Raw genomic sequence first — 11,456 nt, 5'->3', positions numbered from 1 at the left:
TACCTTGGTCCCTTTTAACCTTGGCTAGAACTGAGGCAGATGGGACTCAGGGTACCATGTCCTAAGGCTGCCCATAGCAGGAGAGCCCTGGGCCTGGCCCATGAAACCATTTTTCCCTTCTAGTCCTCTGGGCCTGTGATTGGAGGGGCTGCTGCCATGAAGGTCTCTAACATGCCCTTCCTGGGGAGATATTTTCCCCATTGTCTTGGTGATTAACATTTGGTTCCTTGTTACTTATGCAAATTTTTGCAGCTGGCTTCAATTTCTCCCCAGAAAAGGGGTTTTTCTTTTCTATCTCATTGTCAGGCTACAAATTTTCCACAGTTTTATGCTCTGCTTTCTCTTGAATGCTTTGCCACTTAGAAATTTCTTCCATCAGATACCCTAAATCATCTCTCTCAAGTTCAAAGTTCCAAAGATCTCTAGGGCAGGGACAAAATGCTGCCAATCTCTTTGCTAAAGCATAGCAAGAATCACCTTTTCTCCAGTTCTCAGCAAGTTCCTCACTGCATCTGAGAAAACCTCAGCCTGGACTTCATTGTCCATATCACTGTAAGCATTTTGCTCAAAGCCATTTAACAAGTCACTAGGAAATTCCAAACCTTCCTACATCTTCCTGTCTTCCTCTGAGCCCTCTATACTATCCCAACCTCTGTTACTCAGTTCCAAAGTTGCTTCCACATCTTCAGGTATCTTTACAGTGGCACTTCACTCCCAGTACCGATTTACTGTATCAGTACGTTCTCACACTGCTATAAAGAAATACCTGAGGCTGGGTAATTTATAAAGGAAAGAGATCTAATTGACTCACAGTTCCATATATATATATAGATATATATATTTTTTTGAGATGGAGTCTTGTTCTGTCGCCCAGGCTGGAGTGCAGTGGTGTGATCTCGGCTCACTGCAAGCTCCGCCTCCAGGGTTCATGCCATTCTCCTGCCTCAGCCTCCTGAGTAGCTGGAACTACAGGTGCCCGCCACCACACCCAGTTAATTTTTTGTATTTTTAGTAGAGACGGGGTTTCACTGTGTTAGCCAGGATGGTCTTGATCTCCTGACCTCGTGATCCACCGCCTCAGTCTCCCAAAGTGCTGGGATTACAGGCGTCAGCCACCGCGCCTGGCCCACAGTTCCATATTGCTGAGGAGGCCTCAGGAAACTTACAATCATGGTGGAAGGCAAAGGAGAAGCAGGCACCTTCTTCACAAGGCAGCAGGACAGAGTGAGTGCAAGTAAAGGAAATGCCAGACACTTATAAAACCAAAAGATCTCGTGAGACTCATTTACCATCAGGAGAACAGCATGGGGAAAACTGCCTTCATGATCTGGTTACCTCCACCTGGTCCTGCCCTTGACCTGTGGGGATTAGGGGGATTACAATTCAAGGTGAGATTTGAGTGGAGACACAGAGCTGAACCATATCACTTACCTACTTATATTAAATTCAGTTGTAATCTGTTTAGTTGTAACTCATTAAGAAAGCATTTGGAATTATTTAAGTCATGATACATTTTAAATTATGTAATTTAAGAAGAAAATACAACTGAACTGTACCTTAAACAGTAAGGGACTTTGCATTCAGAGCCAGTTTCCAAGAAGCAGGAAATACTACACATTTATCTGTTTGCCTGGGTTTTATCATGTGGTAAATGAAAGGTAAATAACAGCTGTCACAGATGAGCAGGATTAACGCTAAAAAATTAGTGTCATATATGATAGTGCATGTGTGCATGCTCACTGTTAGACAAGTTGGTAAAATTGCAAGTTAACATATTAGGTTGAAGCACATGTAATTACCAATATTACTGGTCAAAAAAAGTAGAGTGTTTGGCTATTTCATTTGGTCGAAGCTTGGATCTTTCAGAACCAAAAAGAATCTCATAAATAATTCAATCCATGGGTTTTTTAAATGGGTTGAGTATGGGTCAACTTCAAGTAGACCAGGAGCCCTGATCTATGTATTCATTCAATTGATAGTTTTACAGAGCCTATGATGTTCCAAGTAATGCTCTAGTAGCTGGGGATATAGACAGGAAAAACAGAGTCCTTTGCCCTCATTCATATTTCATTTCAGTCGGAAGGCCTGACAATAAATATATACTAGGATGTCATCACTGAATTGAATGCAGTTTTATATCTTGTGCTCATTTATACATTTTTCTGGAGGGAGAGTTCATTGAATTCATGTAAATGGTTTATGATCACCAAAAATTAGAACCACTAACCTATCACACCCTGCTAATTTCAACGGGAAACCAAAGTACAGATACTGAGTGATTTGCCCATCACTGTGTAGTTCATTCATGGCTAATTTAGGATTGAAACCCATGTGTCCTGGTGCTCAGTCATTATCGCACATTGTAGGGGAGAGGATCTGTGATTTTTCCTTTCTTTTCTATATTTATTTTCTTTTTCATAATACCAGCATACTTTTGACACTCAAATTCATGTTGAGAGTTGGGAATCTGGTCAGACAGATCATAGTCCTAACTTCGTTATTACAGAGTATAAGCTTTGTGATTCTAGAAAATTGTTGGAAACTCTGAGCTGCAGGTGCCATGTCTGTAGATTGATGAGAGTAAATCGTAACTGACAGATTACTGTGAGGATTAAATGAGATTTCTTATACACACACTGTATATGTACACATACACATACGTATTATTTGGTATAATGCCTTCCACCTGATAAGCATGTGAGTCATTATTATTATAACCCTGTTCTTTGGTGCCAGGTCTCCAGGTTCTAAAAAATTCACTCCCTGTCTTTCACCAAACTGTGATTCAAATAGCAGCTTGGAGCTCTTGTTTAATTCTGGGAAGACCCAAGAGGCAGTAGTAACTAACTACCACAACATACAGACCTTAAATTCTGGAGCTTGCCTGCCTGGGTTCAAATTTTGGCTCTACTCTTTGTTCTTTTTATGTGTTGTCTGAATTTTTCATAATAAGCATGTGGTAGTTCTTCTATTAAAAAAAAAAAGCTATTTTCACTGTAAAAACAACAATGACAACAACATATGGATCTATTTGCTGGTGACTTGCCATTTCTGTTCCTTTGAAATTCATCCTGTCTTTGGAAGACTAGGATATGTGGCTCTCCCTGCCTTAAAGGGATCCTGATTGATCTTCTCTGGTGGCAAGAAAACTCAGCCTCCTCCTTCCTGCAGGATAAAGGAGTGGCTTGGAAAAGTGGTCAGATTGGAAGGCCCTGGAGGCCAGCTCCCTTTCCCACAGCTCTTCAGTGTCTGACTCAGGGGAAAACTGGCTCTGTTCTCTGGTGTCCTCTCTCCTTTGTCTCCACATATAGTGTGCCAGCGTTTTTCTCCAAAGAACAGACCATGTGAAGTCTGTGACCGAAGCTTCATTGATATGAAGGAGAAACAGTTGCCAGACCTATTCTGGCATTCAAAACTTTTTTTTACAGAAAACTTGCATGCCATTTTTAGAGAAAGTTATTGTATGCCAGAAATTAGGCAATTAGGGAAAGGCCAAATTCCTGGTGATATTTATCTTCCTATTCTGTTCTCTTCAGGGACTCTCTCTCTATCTCAGGATACTTTTTTTATTTGTTCTAAGAATTATACTGTGTATGAAACTCTGTGCATGCACAAAGATAAATAATTTTCTTTTTTATTATTACAGATAGAGAAAAATTTGAAATCTTGCCAGTTTCATTTTCACAAAATTAAACTGAAGTAAATCACACATTTTGTAAATACTGTTAATTGATCTCGCTGATAGTATATGGAAAAACTTGGGTTGCACTTTTCCTAAACTAACTATAATTGCTTTGACAAAGATGAAAAATACTGCATAAGAAACATTTAATCTCTTGCCAGGATCTGGATAGCCTTATAAGGCTCTGAGATGGTGCGCTGGAGAAGATATCAAAGAGATGAACAGCACAAGTGAGCAGGCAGTAAAAAGCTCGATGGTAGAGAGAACTCCAAGGACTTAAAAATATGTACTCAGACATAAGCTTATAATGCAAGTTATCTATATTGTTGAGCAAAATGGATATGTATGTTTTGTATTATGTAAGTCCTTTTGCATTTCAAAGAAGAGACACTCTCAGATTTCCTTAGATCTGTTCCCCTCAAACTTTCCCACTGAAGTATCCCTGAATGAGAGAAGAGTAAGAATGGATACTTTTCAATGTGTCAAAGAATGAATCAACTTAAGAATGGTGGGTTTGGGATTTAGAAGAGACCAATATCACCATAAGATCAGACTCTAAGACCAGGGAAATATAAACTAGAAAGGATCTTGTCACTTTATTACAGTAAGCAGACATGAAAGAAGGAAGATGGATGAGGTATATCTAGAGAAACCCCTACCCTAGTTTAAGAGGCCAAGTTACGTGTGTCTATGTTTGATATTAAGACATATATTAAAAATACAATTCATACCAGAAAAGTCATGGCATTCTCAATTTGAGAGCTGGGATGGACTTTGAGCAACCCTGATGTTCCATACACATAATTTCAATATTATACTTGAACAGAGGAGCTGAAGAGAGTTTTCCAACTGCATGGAAACGATGAATGGTAAAATAGGAATCATCACCCAGGTTCCTAAATGCTGGTGCAAAATTCCTCCAGTTTCCACTCCACTGCCCTCCCATGAGTCAAATGGTTTTAGTGTGGTCAGTGTCTTCTCTGTGGAAATGCAAGCATTTCACTTTTAAAAACATACAACTTTAAGTAATGTAAGCAATTTAAGTAATGGAGATGGCATTACTACAACCAACATGCCTATCAAAAATTATTTAACTATCTCAGCCTTCAATTTGGAGAGGTCAATTCTTTAAGTGAAGGAATTATCCAGGTTCTAATTTAATGAAAATATGATAGTCCCAGAGAATATTCTTATATGGAATTTCTTTCAGCGGTCTAATTTTAAACAGCTGGAACTCGCTTGTTAAGTTATAGCCTATTCCACTTTTTGAAAAGTGTGGTATGTAGGACTTTTTTTTCTACACAGAAGTGGAACTTTCTGGAAAGTCTGAACATATTGCCCTACTTGACCTTACAGGCTAGCAGCTGCTTGGAGACACTGCTGGGCAGCTTGGGCCTTTTGTGCTCCACCTGCGTTCAGCTATTAGCGTTATACTGTGGTAAGCACTGATTCAAGGCCGAGGGACTGGCTGCCTTCCAGGACTCCATTGTTTATTACCCTTTCTTTTACTTAATGTTCTGTTTCTGTAATTATTGATGTTGTTGAATGTGATCGAGAGCACAAGTGCAGCACTTCTTGCAGGTCCACGTTGTACTGAAGGTTTAAGAATTCACAGCCTAATAGGGGAGTAGAGGAAGAAGAAGGTTAAGGAGTATTCATCGCCTTGACTCCAAAATGTGGTGAGAGAACGCTGCAAAATGCAGAAGCTTAAAACAGTGCAGCAACTCCTTGACTGTTCCACCGTGGTTTGTTTTACATACCACAGCATCCTGTATGAAGATGGATTCCCATATATCAGAGATGAGAAACAGGACATGGCTCACCTTGGGCTTATCAGACCGCATCTGACACATGAAACAACAGGAAGTCGTTGATAGCTGAGGTGAAACAGCAAGCAGTGACTGGTTTAGAAATGTCATAATACCAGACATTGACCTCACCCCCAACCTCATGTACTAGGTTCCAGAGTAAAAATAGAACAAGTATGTATCAAAAGCAAACACTTAAGTTTGGGATTTTCTCCTGCTCTCTTCTCTGGAACACCTCCCTTGTCTGATAGCACACAGTGTGTTCCAGCTCATCCAGTCAATCTGTCTAGGTGCACAACTAAACTTTTCTGCAGAGAAAGGGAACAATGGAGTACACTGTGGCCATGGTTTAATATAAGGAATGTATTACATTAAAAAATTTCTTGGCATAGGTTAAAGTACAAGTGAATTTTTTTCAGGTGTACTCTGTTATCGTTTACTTTAGGACTCTGACTTTTATGGTTTGTTTGTCTAGATAGAATCATGAGTCCTGAATCATTATTTATTCTTTCAAGTCTTTTTTTTTTTTTTTTTTTTTTTTTCTGAGACTGAGTCCCACTCTGTTGTCCAGGCTGGAGTGCAGTGGCATGATCTTGGCTCACTGAAACCTCTGCCTCCCAAGTTCAAGTGATTCTTCATGCCTCAGCCTCCTGAGTAGCTGGGACCACCACCTGTAGCACATATTTGTATTTTTAGTAGAGACGGGATTTCACCATGTTGACCAGGCTGGTCTCGAACTCCTGACCTCAGGTGATCCACCCACCTTGGCCTCCCAATGTGCTGGGATTACAGACATGAGCCACCATGCCCGGCCTCAAGTCTTTATTAAATGCTGTTCACTGGGTCAAGCACTCACGATTGTGAGAAACTTGGTAATCATAACTCCTAGATATGAATCTTGTAGAGTAGCTATTGTATACAGCCTTCATCTGCTCTCTAAAACAGGCTTTCTCAACTAGTTCCATAAGAGAATTAGTCTGTACAGAAATGGTTTGAGTGACGATTTTCTCAATTTTTCCAAAAATGATAGATCGTGGGTGCCACTTCACATGCATAGAAGACTGAGTTAATTCATTGCTTAGAATGGATGCCTTAGGCCATTAGGGCCAATTGATCCTAGGTGATAAGGTTTTTCCAAAAGGAATAAAAACTCCAGCTACAACCTTGGTCAAAACTAGTAGGAGGAGACAACATTAATGATCAGGAGATTCACAACACTGTTCCTCCACCTCAGACAATTGGCCTAGAAGAGAAAAAGGACAAATAAGTGTGTGCAGGTTCTTTAAAAAAATTAACCTCTAAGTGTTAAGCAAATTAGGGGAGTATTTCATGGGGGAAGATGCTGTTTGAAGGTGGGAGGTAATCAGGTAGCAAGGCATGCTGAATTCATCTGGGAAGGAAGAATATAAAGCATCTGAGAGTTACTGGGGATGAAAGAAAGATGAGGATCAGATATTATTAAGACTGCTGTGAATGTGTAATATACTAGAATCTGTCTAGATGTTTTTGAGAGATGCAAACAAATATTGGAATTCCCATTTTGCCTATATTTAAAGACAATATGTCTCTGGGCCTGGACCACATGGATTTGGGTTTTGGTAGGGTTATAATCCTATGAGCTCAGGTGAACCTGCTCACCAGCTTGCTGGGTGCCTGTGATGTGACACCAGCGTACTGGCCTTTATCCTTATAGGTTCCCTACTGCTTGTCTTTCGGACCCTCCATTTTGGGTCATCTCTTTATCTCTTTTTCCTGTCCTCAGTCAATTATTTAAATGGCTCTGTTGTTCACATTTGTATTTTTTTCCTTTACCCTCTCTATTCTATTTCCTTCTGATAAACCACTCCTATACCCTAAACATACACGTATATAAGCAAGATACTTTGTTCATGCTTCCATCTGAAGGATCACTAAGAAAACTTCTGCCTAGTCTTGTATAATGTTACTTTCGGGCATTCATGTTATGTAGGTTGATAATGAGGTCTATTCACTTACATTAAAATTTAAAAACAGTTCAGGCTGCATGTTTATATTTTAACACAGAATCCACTCTCATTCTATCTCTTTTCCTCTCCCTCCTGCCTATTACCAGCATCTCTCCTCCTAGTTTAACCCCACAACTTACAGTGATTTGGGTTAGGAGCAAGAGACTTCTCACACAGGAGAATGAAAATATGCCTATATGGAGATGCTATATAGGATTGAAATGTTTGTTTTTTCACTCAGCTACATCTTGTCTCCATCAGTGTGTTGTGTCTGGGACCCCCAGTCCTGACTTGTTCTGTGAATCAAAGAGAAAAGTGTTTCAATTCTGCGTTTTACTTTTGACTCTTAAGTGAAAAGGACTAAGAGCTTAATTTTTAAAAATATTCACCTCTGGATTTCACCCAAGGTCTTCTGCTTACATTTAGTGGATATTTTTGTAAGGGAAAATGTAGGAGAAGAAGAAATATTGGGCCGGACGCGGTGGCTCACACCTGTAATCCCAGCACTTTTGGAGGCCAAGATAGACAGATTACTTGAGGTCAGGAGTTCAAGATCAGCCTGGTCAACATGGTGAAACCCCGTCTCTATTAAAAATACAAAAATTAGCCAGGCATGGTGGCGGGCACCTATAATTTCAGCTACTTAGGAGGCTGAGGTAGGAGAATTGCTTGAACCTGGGAGGCAGAGGTTGCAGTAAGCCGAGATCACACCACTGCACTCTAGCCTGGGTGACGGGGCGAGACTCCATCTGAAAAAAAAAAAAAAGGAGGAAGTAATATTGATCATTTCTAAATAAGTTCTCAAATATTTGTTAATTGTACAGTGGACCCAAGGCCTTGATGGAGGAGGAGAGAGTTGCTGTTCAGTATCAAGAAGAATTATTTTACTTTTAATCAAAAAATAATTTCTAATAAATTATAAAGTTGATATTATATTAAAATTATATTTTAATAAATAAAATACATTTGGGATAAAAGTCATTTTTATCAAAAAATTCTACTTTGTATTTATAGCTCATTAAAATAAATAAAACAAGGTCAGCTATTTATTTGAAGTAATCACTTTATTGTTATTCAAACTCTTGCAGATCCTTGCTTAGCTAAGCATCAAATGTAACATGCTTAACATATTAGCTAGAAGAACTTTATGAAAGGAAATGTTTAATAAAGATGAATTTTTAACATCAAAGATATACTGATTTCTCTATTAGATTAAGACAAGTTTTTGTTGTCCAGAATAAGTGAAAATACTACTACCCAGGTATTCCTGAGACATTTTGTTATTTATGAATACATGTGTGTGTGTTTTAACTGAACATAAGAATAAATGCATCTGTTAGGAAAGTAAGCGCTTTATCAAAAGGTATTTAAATTTATTCAAAAGTAGATCCTTGAACTTTGGTAATTTCTTTTTTTAGTTTTGCTCTTGTCACCCAGGCTGGAGTGCAATGGTGCGATCTCAGCTCACTGCAACCTCTGCCTCCTGAGTTCAAGCCATTCTTCTTCCTTAGCCTCCCAAGTAGCTGGGATTACAGGCATGCATCACCACCCCCAGGAAGTAGAGACGGGGTTTCACCATGTTGTCAGGCTGGTCTCAAACTCCTGACCTCAGGTGATCCACCTGCCTTGGCCTCCCAAAGTGCTGGGATTACAGGAGTGAGCCACCATGCCCAGCCAACTTTAATAATTTCAATCAAATTTTGTCATTTAAAAGAGGTTGATTATTTAAGCTTGGTTAGATTCATTTGCTTCATCCAGATGTCCTAGTCTTTTTACTACTTCTTTCCTAATGGCACCCTCATCTGCAATGCACGGAATTCTAAACCATCCTTTTCTTTTTCATCAGGAGTGGTCAGCAGTGAGTTGAACATATGTCTGTCTGAGGTATTCAGATTACACAGACTTCTGATGAAATTATACTTTGAGAATGCTCCTGTTGTATGCATGGTCACCAAATTCCAGGTTTCAGATTCAATTTACAGAAATCATAAAATGGAAAGAGCCTTACCTTGGCTTGTCTGAACATAAAGAGACCAGTATGTAGTATACTTCTCACACCAAAAAGATGGGTGACTGTTGAAAGCCAGTTTCTCCAGCAAGGAGGTTTATTGGGTAATGTATTCAGGATAGAAATATAAATAAAGTGAGGTAGGATGGAGGAAGAAGTTGGACTACCATGAGGTCTCAACAAAAGCTTCAGCCAATCCCCCATGGGTGCTCTGGAGTTGAAATGGCCCTGCAAGTTAGTTCTGACTTGGGAAAGGGGGACCATGTCTTTATATTCCTGCATCAACCACTTGTTGTATGTGTGTTGCCGCTGAGAAAGAGAAGCACATTTGGCAGGGTATGTCTCTTCAGTCAAGGGAAATCTTTGGACAGCATCTCAGTTTGCGGTGTCAGGAACTGGAGACATGAGTGCTTCAGTACTAAAGAATAATCTGGGTGATTCATCTTGGTCTACCACTTAAGCTGCTCAGATTGACTTGGTTCATAAAAATTCTGTGAATAGCTCCTTTGGGATTCTCGTTCATGCCTCTGCTATTGCAACTGATCTTGAAGGTCCAACTGATACTCACCTATTCCTTCCTCTACTCATCATTCTAGATTCTTTTCATCTTTGGCTTGCAACTCTTAGTCCAGGTTAACTGGTAGGATGACCAAGACTCTTGTTCTCAAGAGGCCTAAGCCACAGGTTGCCATGTTCTTTTTAGGAAATTGCTGATGAATTTTTTTTTTCCATTTACCATCAGAATTGCATAATGGTGGTGGGTGGGTGGTAGGAAAACCTCAACTGTATTAATGAATTGCTGAAGGCTTCAGTGAAGACAACTGTGAGAGTTATAAAGTCCAGGGGGACTCATTTGTAATGTGGCTGTCATAATTTTGTGAGTTTTATAAGCAGGAGCTTGACTTGGATCTCACAATGAATATTGGAGAAAAAAAATCTCTTCATTGCTTCCATCAGGGGGAGGGAAAAAGAGATGAATTTGAAATAGACTAGATATTTCTGTTTTTCTTAACAAGGCCTGTTCTTAGGAGAAACTATTTAGCCAGAGCCCAATCTGCTGAGATTTATCAGAGCCTAACTGACCGGGGTAAAAGGAAATACTCCAGCTCACTGCAGCCATCCTTCCCAAAAAGGAGGGGAAAAAACTGGGATGGACTAGTGAAGATTACTGAAAGACGCAGACCTAATCATAGAATTATAGAACACTTCTTCTCCCATCATGTCTTACTATAATCCTAAAACCTATTTACAGCAATTTCTTTTACTCAATACATAATGTCTGGCTATCAGTAAAAATTACAAGGCACACTAAAAGGCAAAAGTCACAACTTAAAAGATATCAAGCATCAGAACCAGACTCAGATATGGCAGAGATATTAGAATTATCAGACTAAAGATTAAAAAGAAACTGTGATTAATATACCAAGGACTCCAATATATAAAGCAAAAAGCATGCAAGAACAGATGGGCAATGTGAGCACAGATATAGAAAGTCCAAGAAAGAACCAAAAGGAAATGCTAAAGATAAAAATGCTCTAATGGGCTGGGCAGCATGGTGGCTCAAACCTGTAATCCTAGCACTTTGGGAGGCTGAGGTGGGCCTATCACCTGAGGTTGGGAGTTCGAGACCAGCCTGACCAACATGGAGAAACCCCATCTCTATTAAAAATACAAACTTAGCCAGGCATGGTCATGCATGCCTGTAATCCTAGCTACTCAGGAGGCTGAGGCAGGAGAATTGCTTGAACCCAGGAGGCAGAGGTTTTGGTGAGCCGAGATCTTGCCATTGCACTCCAGCCTGGGCAACAAAAGCAAAAAAAAAAACCTCTTGCTCAAAAAAAAAAAAAAAAAAAAAAAAAAAAGTACTGAAAAAAAAATTAAAGAAAAAAAGATCTTTGATGAGCTCATTAGAAGACGGAATACAATTCATGAAAGAATATTTAAGCTTGAGGATATCTCAGTAGAAACCTCCA

Source organism: Rhinopithecus bieti, unplaced genomic scaffold (genome assembly GCF_001698545.2).
Source record: "Rhinopithecus bieti isolate Rb0 unplaced genomic scaffold, ASM169854v2 scaffold_65209, whole genome shotgun sequence".
Taxonomy (NCBI): domain Eukaryota; kingdom Metazoa; phylum Chordata; class Mammalia; order Primates; family Cercopithecidae; genus Rhinopithecus; species Rhinopithecus bieti.
The sequence above is the reverse complement of the archived record's forward strand: the minus strand, read 5'-3'. Positions refer to the sequence as shown.